Raw genomic sequence first — 9,636 nt, 5'->3', positions numbered from 1 at the left:
ATGTCCAAAGTATGTTAGACGGAGTGTAGGTAGTGAAAATATGGCTGAAAATGTGTTTTGTTTTGTTTTCCAATGTCCAGCTGCTGTCAGTGTTCTCAGCCCCTGGGTAATGGGACTAGGCAGTGAGTGGTTCGTGGTTGACATTTACTTGGCATGGGTACACTATGAGGGACCAACAAAAGAAAAAGTCTGTTTTGTTTTGTTTTTTTTAAATGGGCCCAAATCATTATCTTTTGTTAACTGAAATGTAGAAAGACCTTAGAATGAGTCATTGCGTGTGTGAAATGTTTAGTGGCCCCACCTACAAGATGTTTATCTGCCGTGATGGGGGAAGTTACAAGCAGTCAGGGCCACAGAGTAGGGCCAGGAGACCTGGATCCTCATCCCTTCGGGCCCCTCTGTGTTGCTGAGAGTCTGTGAAACTCAGCAGCTTCCTCAGTGTGCGGTGAGAAGGGTGGACGCTCCCCCCCAGCTCCATAATTCTAAGTTTAGGGGATGACCTGTTTATTTCTCAGTAAGGGAAATATATTATCTTGAAATGGTAAGCATTTTTGGATGGAAATCTTTTTTTTTTTTGATGGAAATCTTAGTAAAGTTGTTAGAAAGAAACCTCTTTCTCAATCATATAGAAGAGGGATGGTGCTGCCTGGCTCCAGGACACACAGGGTTCATGATACTGGGACTTTGATCACACCCTCCACAGTTGTCACTTTTTGTACCATGTTCCTCTTCATCTTTATTTTGCAACAGAAAGGAAACAAGAACCGTAATCTTGCTGTTGTTGTGTACAGGCAAGTTGCAACTGACTCCTAACTGACCCTCTGAGTTTTCTGAAGCACAAACAGAAATTGCCTATCTTTCTCCCACAAAGCAACTGTATTTGAATGATGCGTAAAGGAAAAGGGAATTGTGAAAAGAGCAAGGGCCACATGAGGATGGCCATGTCTGACCTTTACCAGTTTCACAAAGGGAATTATCCCCATCAACAGTATCAATAACACACAATGCCCATGAGGTCACTTCATGTCCCCCATGCTTCTGTAGGTAACTCAGCCTTGAGCCTCATGGCTTTAGGCCAGTGTTACAAAGTTCTCAGTCCTGCCAATATTGCCTCCCCACTCCTCAGTCTTAGCCAGTGTTACAAAGTTTTCAGTCCTGTGAATTATGGCCTCCCATCCTGAGTTTTTCAGCAAACTTGGGCAAAGGCACTTAGCTTGAGTTCTAATGGTAAAGTAATACCAAAGTAGTTCCATCTCATATCAGGTCTCTATTTTGGCCATGATGGCTCTTTTCCTGGTAGTAGGAAGAGGTCCCATCTGTGGGGAGTTGTTCAATTTATTGGTAAGACTAGCCAATCCCTTCGTAGATTGTTGAGATTGGCTAACCCCTTGTGGATAGACTAACATGCTCTATTCACATAGGCCCTGTCCATCTGTATGGTCAGGTCAGATTTAGATGGTCAGGTCATACTGAAAGATGAGCTCCACAGGAATGCTCTACAAGGCTCACCTGGTTGTGACATTGCTTAGGTACCTGGAGTTTTTGTTCTTCACTGACTTCTGTGAGGTGCTGGATGACTTCATGAGAGATATGTCTCTAGTGGAGAAATCCGCCACTCCAGAGTTAAATTTATGTCACCCACATGCTCAGACTCTCAGGTTGGAGGAATCAGTACCTGTAGCTTTTTGCACAATATGGTATTATGATCTAAATATCTGAGGACAGGCCCTATTCTCAGACTAAGGGAAGAGAGAAAGTTCTGGAAGCTGAAATTATGGTGGTAAATTATTCATAGGTATTGGAGAAACTCCTGTGAGAAGCAGGTATGAGAGTCATCTATTGCTGCAAGGTCATGGAGTCACAAAGTATTTCCAATTATGAGGCATCTTTGGAAAAGAACCAACTAGGTAACCCTTCTAAACACATCGACATACTGTACACTCGATCTCCAAGGCTACAGAGAACAAGCCCAGGACCTATGACTTGTCTTCATATAATTTATAGAGGAAAAGGGGTAATCAATAAGAAGACAAGTAGTCACAGCAACTTACGGGAGGTATATTAGTAATCAGAATGATAAAATGGAGAGTAACTGGCATAGACCACTTAGCAAAGGGGGAGGGGGTAAAAGGAAGGGGTTCTGGGAACACTTGCTACTTGAGATGAGGAAGAAGGAAACATTTAGTCTCAGAATAAGGTAGAAAGCAAGGCAGGAGGGGCTCAGAAAAGACATCAACTGTAGCCAGGGTAAGGAGGTGACTATAATTCCAAATGCTCTGGAAGCCACTAAGGATTTTGGTTGGGCCTGGTTTGCATTTTAGAAGACTCATCTTTGGCTTAGTGGTTAAGGAGTTATGCTGCCACCTCAAAGGCATGTGGTTCAAATCCACCAGCTGCTCTGTGACAGAAAGATGAGCAATCTCCTCTCTTGTGACTTACTGCTTCGGAAAACTCACTAGCAGGTCCGCTCTAGGTTGGTTCCAACTTCATGGAAATTGGAGAGAAGCATCTTCAAAATTGGAGGCCATGTAGGTATTATTCAGAAATCTAGGAGAAGTGCAGGCTTGAGGAGGAATTACGGGAAATGGCTGTCCTTTGGATTATTTTTGAAGGATAAGATTGAAAGGAGTGAGGGACAGGAAGCTTCGAGGATGACTTTAGGTTTTTTTAGCTTGCATTAACTGTGCAGACAGGTAGAGACATTTATTTACTAAGGTGAGCAGATATGATGTGGGCTGGAAACCAAGACTTCTGACAGCCTCTTTTTAAGACAAAGGGGTTGCTGGGTCCTAGCTCTTTTTACTTTTAAGAATGTGAACATTACCAGTAATTTAAAGGAAGTTGAATCCTTTGAATGGCTGTCATATGTAGAGAACATTTGGGGAGTTGTTAGGGGCTGTCTGTCAGTTCTGGTTTATAGCAACCCTATGCACAATGGAGTTCTCTTGTGCCATGGAAGACGGCTCTGGGCTCTTAGTCGGTGGTGAGAGTGGGCTGGGAACCCCTTGTTGGAGCCAATGAGAGACTGGGGCAGAAGCTGAGACTTTTTAAAAAAATCAAGTCATTTGACTTGTAGAAGGGCCAGTTCTCTTATGCCATGGAAGACGGCTCTGGGCTCTTGGTTGGTGGTGAGAGTGGGCTGGGAACCTCTCGTTGGAGCCAATGAGAGACTGGGGTGGAAGCTGAAGCTTTTTTAAAAATCAAGTCCACTTGCTGTACTCAGAGGTAACTCATGGTTGCTGTGAAGCTCCCTGACTAAAACAAGCTTGGAGGCAGAAGTGGCATCCACTTCTAAAATAGCTTGCCTCCAGAAACCCTATGAACAAAGGATGAAAGTTAAAACAAGGGTCGCTATGAGTTGCCTACGACTCAATGACACTTAACAATAACATGCACAGTGGAGCACCACACTTACAACTGCTATTGGGCGTGAGTCCATTGCTGCAGCCACTGTGCTGGTCAATCTTATTGAGGGCCTTCCTCTTTTTCACTGACCCTCTAAGCCTATTATCCTGCTCTAGGATTGTCTCCCACCTGACAATATGCCCAAAGTCAAGTCTCAGAATTCTTGCCTCTAAGGAGCATTCTGACTTTTTTTTTTAAAATAAAATTTTTTAATTGTGATTTTAACAAAAGTTTACAGAAAAGTTAGATTTTCATGACTTTTTTTTTTTTACTGTGCATTTAACTAATTTCATTCTGCAGGAGAGGGTTAATGCAGCATATCTGAGTTGTGTAAACAGTCAAGAATCTCATAACAAAAGTTCACAGAATCCTGCAGGGCTTCCACAAAGAGAAAAAGACTGATAGAGAACCCAATTACAAAATGGGCAAAAGACTTTTCACTGAGTAAGACATTCAGATGGCCAACAGACACATGAAGAAATGCTCAAAATCCCTGGCAAAGAGAGAGAGAGAGATGCAAATAAAAAATAAAGAAAGATGTCCTCAGGATTAACCTCAGACACACCTACCTATGCCCTCCTCCCTACCCAGGTGGTAACCTGTGTGCTCTTGGGATATTCTGTCAGGTCAGAGTTCATGATAGATTTCTTGGGCCGTGTTGACAGCTGATGTCTGGGGTGCTAGAGGCTGGGTACCTGAGGTTGGTCACATAGACAATACATGGCTACATGACTGACTTCTAAGAAAAGCCCTGTGCACCAGGGCTCAGGGGAGCCTGTCTGGTTGGTATCATTGTGTAATTCTAGCTGGGAGAAGCCAGTTGCCTGATTCAGGCCATAGTCTTTCCGATTACTTGCTATGCACTTGAGAACTGGACAATGAATAAGGATGACAGAAAAAGAATTCACACACACACACACACACACACACACGAGAACCGACACCTTTGAGCTGTGGTGTTGGAGAAAAACACCGAACATCCCGTGGATGGCCAAGAGAACAAATAGATGTGTCTTAGAGAGGGTGTAGCCGGAGTGCTCTTTGGAGGCAAGAATGATGAGGCTTCACCTGATATATTTTGGGTATGTTGCTAGGAGGGGCTACTCCATATGGAGGGTCAGAGGAGAAGAGGAAGACCCTTGACCAGATGGGCTGACACAGTGACTGCTGCCATAGGCTTATGTGTGTCAGGAAGTGTAAGGATGGCACAGGATAGAACAGGGTTCAGATCTTTTGTCATAGGGTCGTTATGAGTCATGCTTGGCTTGACGGCAACTAACAACAACTTCCTTATTTACTGTCCAGTTCTCAGATGCACAGCAGTAAGTGACTGAAAAAGACTATGGCCTGAATCATGTACACCTTAGTCTTCAAACTGACATCAGTGTTCCTCAGTATTTGGAGAGGTCCCTGACAGCTGACTTTCCTAATCCAATACATCTACTTTCCTGTCTGCCAGAACCAAGGGTGTTGAGTGTTGATCCAAGCAAGATAAAATCAGTGACAATTTCAAGTCTTTATCCATCTATCAATCTATCATGATGTTGCTGGTAAAGAATTCTGCTGCCTACTCAAAGGCATGCAGTTCAAATCTAAGAGCTTCCTCCATGGGAGAAAGAAGAGCAGTCTCCTCCCATGTGATTTACAGCCTCTGAAAACCAGCTGGAAAGCTGGATCAGAGGCCAAGGGGTAAAGTCTAAACCATAAAGATCATAAGAGACAAAGTGGGGCCAAGCTTAGAAGGCCCAGCCTATGGCATCAAAAGACGGACAAATACAATCAGAAAAGGACAAAACTGATGAATGGGACTTTCAAAGATATCCCTGTGTGCATAAAAAACATTTTCCAACTGAGTGAAAAGAAAACCTACTGACTGGGACAAAACATTTGGCAATACCATCTCAGACAAGGGTCTCATAACAAAATTTACAGAGTCCTACAGGGCCTCCACAAAGAGAAAAAGACTGATAGATAATCCAATTACAAAATGGGCAAAAGACTTTTCACAGAAGACATTCAGATAGATGGCCAACAGACACATGAAGAAATGTTCAAAATCGCTGGCAAAGAGATGCAAATAAACAACACAATCTCACCCCAGTAGCAGTGGCAAAGTTTGAGAGGACAGCAAGTAATAAATGTTGGGAGAGGATGTGGAGAGAGAGGAATTCTTATACACTGTTGGTAGGATTGTAAAATGAAACCACCACTCTACTCTGAAAGGCAGCTTGATGTTTCCTTAAAAAGTTGAACAAAAAAAAGTTCCCTATGGCCCAGCCATTCAACTGCTAGGAATATACCCTAAGAAAATTAAAATTGAGACACAAATGGAGATTTGTGCACCAATGTTCACAGCAGTGTTATTCACCATTGCAAGAACATGAAAACAGACCAAAAATCCAATCATAAATAGAGAAATTGCAGTACATTGACACGATGAAGTACTACACAGCACTCAGGAGCAACAGTTTAGAAAATGACTACTTAACTTGGGAGGGACTGCAGAGCATTATGCTAAGTGAAGTAACTCAATATCATAAAAAAAAGATACTCTAAGATTATTATTGTAGAAATAGATAATCAGTAAAATATGTATGAGGATCTGGGGGAGGAGGGGTAGGGTGGGAGCAGAGGGGTGAGGATGGGCAGGGGGAAATCACAGGGTCATACAATTTGATGGGTGGAGAGAAGGGTGGGTAAAGGAAATGGGAAGATCCAGTGGGGATCTGGAAAGAGAAGATAATGGTGGGCGTAGTTAAATGATTGATTTTATGAAGCATGATGAATGGGAATGATTATATGAAACACAATGTGAATGATGGATAGTATGAAACACAATGTATATAAACTTTGTAAGCAAACCAATAGGAAATAAAAAAAAAAATTCCACCACAGCACAAAAACATCCAACCCACAACCGAATAAAATCTTGCAATATTTATAAATCTAAAAAAACAGATTGAGGGTTAGCTATCAGTTTGTCCCAATACCATGTTCCAATAACATCCTTGAAGCAATGTTGAGAGGAATAGGAAAATATATTTTAGTGTCAGTTTTGTGGGAATGTACCTGACATTAGGATGTATTTACTAATACTCTTTTATATTGCCCAAGCATTTGTATATAATTTTTTAGAGGCTAACATTAGAATTTCCTGGTTTTTTTTTTAAGTTATTTTCATTTTATTTGATGATGTATTTATTCTTGAGCCGTAAATTTTTGTTTTTTCAGTTTCTTCTGGGAGATCTTTTTCTTCTGGACAACCTCCTCTTCTGGTTTAGGAACAATCTCTTCCTTTTTAGTAAGGATTACCTCAGTATGACAGGGAGCTCAAGTAGGGGTTAATCCGACCATGAGCTCTGTACGTGCGGCGGGCGCATCTTGGGATCTTTGTTCACCTGGAGGTGCTCAATGACCAGAGAATCAACACCTAAACCCTTAAGTTCAGCATTACTTTCAGCTTTTATAAAATTTTTAAAAATTTTATTATTAATTTTAACGAAAATTTACAGAGACTTTGGATTTCCATTCATTCATTGCTGCACTTTTCTCCCTGCCCACCCCTCCCCGAACCAGTACACTCTTCTCTTTGAAAAGTAAAATTCTTTCATTGTTTTACAATACCTCCCCCCAGGTCCACTCCACTATGCAGCCTTCATGCTGGACTCCTGTCATGACAATAATACCTAATCATATGTCCCATTTAAACAGTTCTCTCCCTCATCTGTTTTAATGCAGTATACATTATTTATCCCATATTCCTCAGTCTCCCCCCAACCCTGACGTCAGTCCTGTTTTTAACAGTGGCACTATGCAATATTTGTCTATTTGTGACTGAGATATTTCACTCAGCATACTGTCCTCCAGGGTCACCCATTTTGAATAACATTGCATGAGTTCCTTGTTTTTCAATGCAGCATAGTATTCCACTGTGTGAATATACCACAGCTTCTTTATCCATTCGTTTGTTGATAGGCACTTAGGTTGTTTCCACTCTTTGCTATTGGGAACAAAGTGGTGATAAAAATGGGTGTGCATACTTTCGGCTATTTAAAGCATATGCAGCAAAAACTCAGCCCTCTTTTTGGGCCACCGACCCTGTGTCCAACCCCATTGTTTGGCCTGGGCACACCTACCAACTCCACCATTTTAACACCAAAACTGCACACACTGCTTTTGCAAAGTGACATCTTTCAGATACTTGGTGGCTTTCCGGATATGCATACCCTTTATGGTCTGGGCAATTTCCTGGGTGTTCTTAAAATGGACCAGGAGATTTGAGTCTCTTGATTTGCATGATTTTGTGGGATTTTCTGAGTCAAGCGAGTAGCAAACCATTTTGGGAGATCACCTGAGGCCGCTCACGGGAAAAATAATTTCCCATTTCTAGTACGAATTTGTAACACCCTCCTACACAGCAGGCTGGCTCAGGCAGGCATTTTAAATGCTGGCACATAACCTGGGTAAGTGTGGTCACCTGAGAGTATTCCCAATCAGTCGTTTGAAGTGTATTTTAAAATGCATTTTGAAGTCTGATTTCTGTCCTACGGACTTAGACATACGTTTTGACCCGCTAGTCCCAAGGCTAGCTGAATTGGCCTTGTGGAAACTAATTACTACAAACAGTTCTGACAAGCTGCCTGCATTTGTGAACACACCAGACGAATTTCTGCTCTGATCCCTTTACTGTCTCTAACCTCTAACACTCCTTGGGGTTTCTGAAATCTTAACCTTCATCTGTCCATTCCTTCACACGGACACCTTGTGTTTCTATGATTTGAAAGGAAAGTTTAGAGTCAATTGGTTTTCCATTAAAAATATTTTTAGAATATTAATTAAGGATGACAGAAGAATTGATGCCTTCGAGTTGTGGTGCTGGAGAAGAGTTGGGAACATACATACCATGGACCACCAAGAAAACAAATAGGTCTCCCTTGGAGAGGGTAAAACCAAGTTTCTCCTTGGAGGCTAGGCCTTTGAAACTCCATCTCACATACTCTGGGCATGTGGCCAGGAGAGACCAGCCATTGGAGAAGGACATCATGCTCCCAATGGTGGAGGGACAGTGCAGGAAAGGAAGACCCAGGATGAGATGGATTGATACAGTTACTGGGGAAATAGGGTTAGATGTGTGGAATTAGTGAGACTGGCTCAGGAAAGGGCAGCGTTCAGAGCTGCTGTACAGAGGGTTGCTATGGGTCGCAGGCAACTCAACAGCACATAACATTAATTAAAATCACCTTCTTTCCATTTGCTCCTTGTCATTCTCATTTTTATCAATTGTTTCTTACCCCTTTCTCCTTCTGGGCAAATTCTGCTCTTTTGCTTTACATGCTTGGTTATTATAAGGAGTGAGTGCCTTCCTGTTGTGTATTGTACAGGCTAATCTACTGTTTGACTGAAAAACTTAGCTTTGGAAGTAAGTTGTTCCAGGCTCAAAGGATGGCCAAGCGCTACGGCCCTAAGAGGCTTTAATGAACCATTAAGTCTAGCCTCTTTTAAAAGATGAGGGAAAGAACTGTTTACAAGGGACATATGGTTAGATATTATTGTTATGACGTGAGTTCAGAATGAAGGTAGCATAGTGGAGTGGACTTGGGGGGAGGGATTGAGTAACAAAGAATTATTATTATTTACTTTTCAAAGAGAAGGGCGAATTGGAGGGGAGGGCTGGACAGGGAGAAAAGTGCAACAAGGAATGAATGGAAATCCAAAGTCTGTAAACTTTTATTTAAAAAAAAAAAGTTTTTTATTTTGCCCATTTCCTCCCATTTTATGTTAAGATCCTCTACTCTACTGTGGTCCCTTTTAAAGTGGCCAGCAGTGGTGGCCGGGCACCATTGATTTTCCTGGTTTCTTGGTTGTGGACACCTTATGTTTCCTTGTAACATCTCCCTCCTTTGACCTTAACCTTCATTAACAAACCTGCCTTCTCAGTCCCGTTCAACACCTAGATTTCAGTTTCCTGTACTTCATGAAATCTTCAAATCTTCAAAAATTGCCACAAAAGACACACCTTCAACTTGGTGAGGCCAGTTGACACCTGGGGATCTAACCAACCTTGCCTCATTTTACATACAGTGCTGTAAATTAGAAACGGAGGTAAACTGGAAAATTCTGGTGCCTCCAAAGGACACCTTTTCCAAAGTCTATGAAGGCATCTTAGTTATTTAGTGCTGTCATACAGGAAGTAATAACAAGTGTGTGTCTTTAGCATTTCTTTTTTCAGAG

This window comes from Elephantulus edwardii, unplaced genomic scaffold (genome assembly GCF_000299155.1).
Source record: "Elephantulus edwardii isolate Elephantulus edwardi_28Jun2011 unplaced genomic scaffold, EleEdw1.0 scaffold00045, whole genome shotgun sequence".
Taxonomy (NCBI): Eukaryota; Metazoa; Chordata; class Mammalia; order Macroscelidea; family Macroscelididae; genus Elephantulus; species Elephantulus edwardii.
This window is presented reverse-complemented; position numbering follows the sequence as displayed.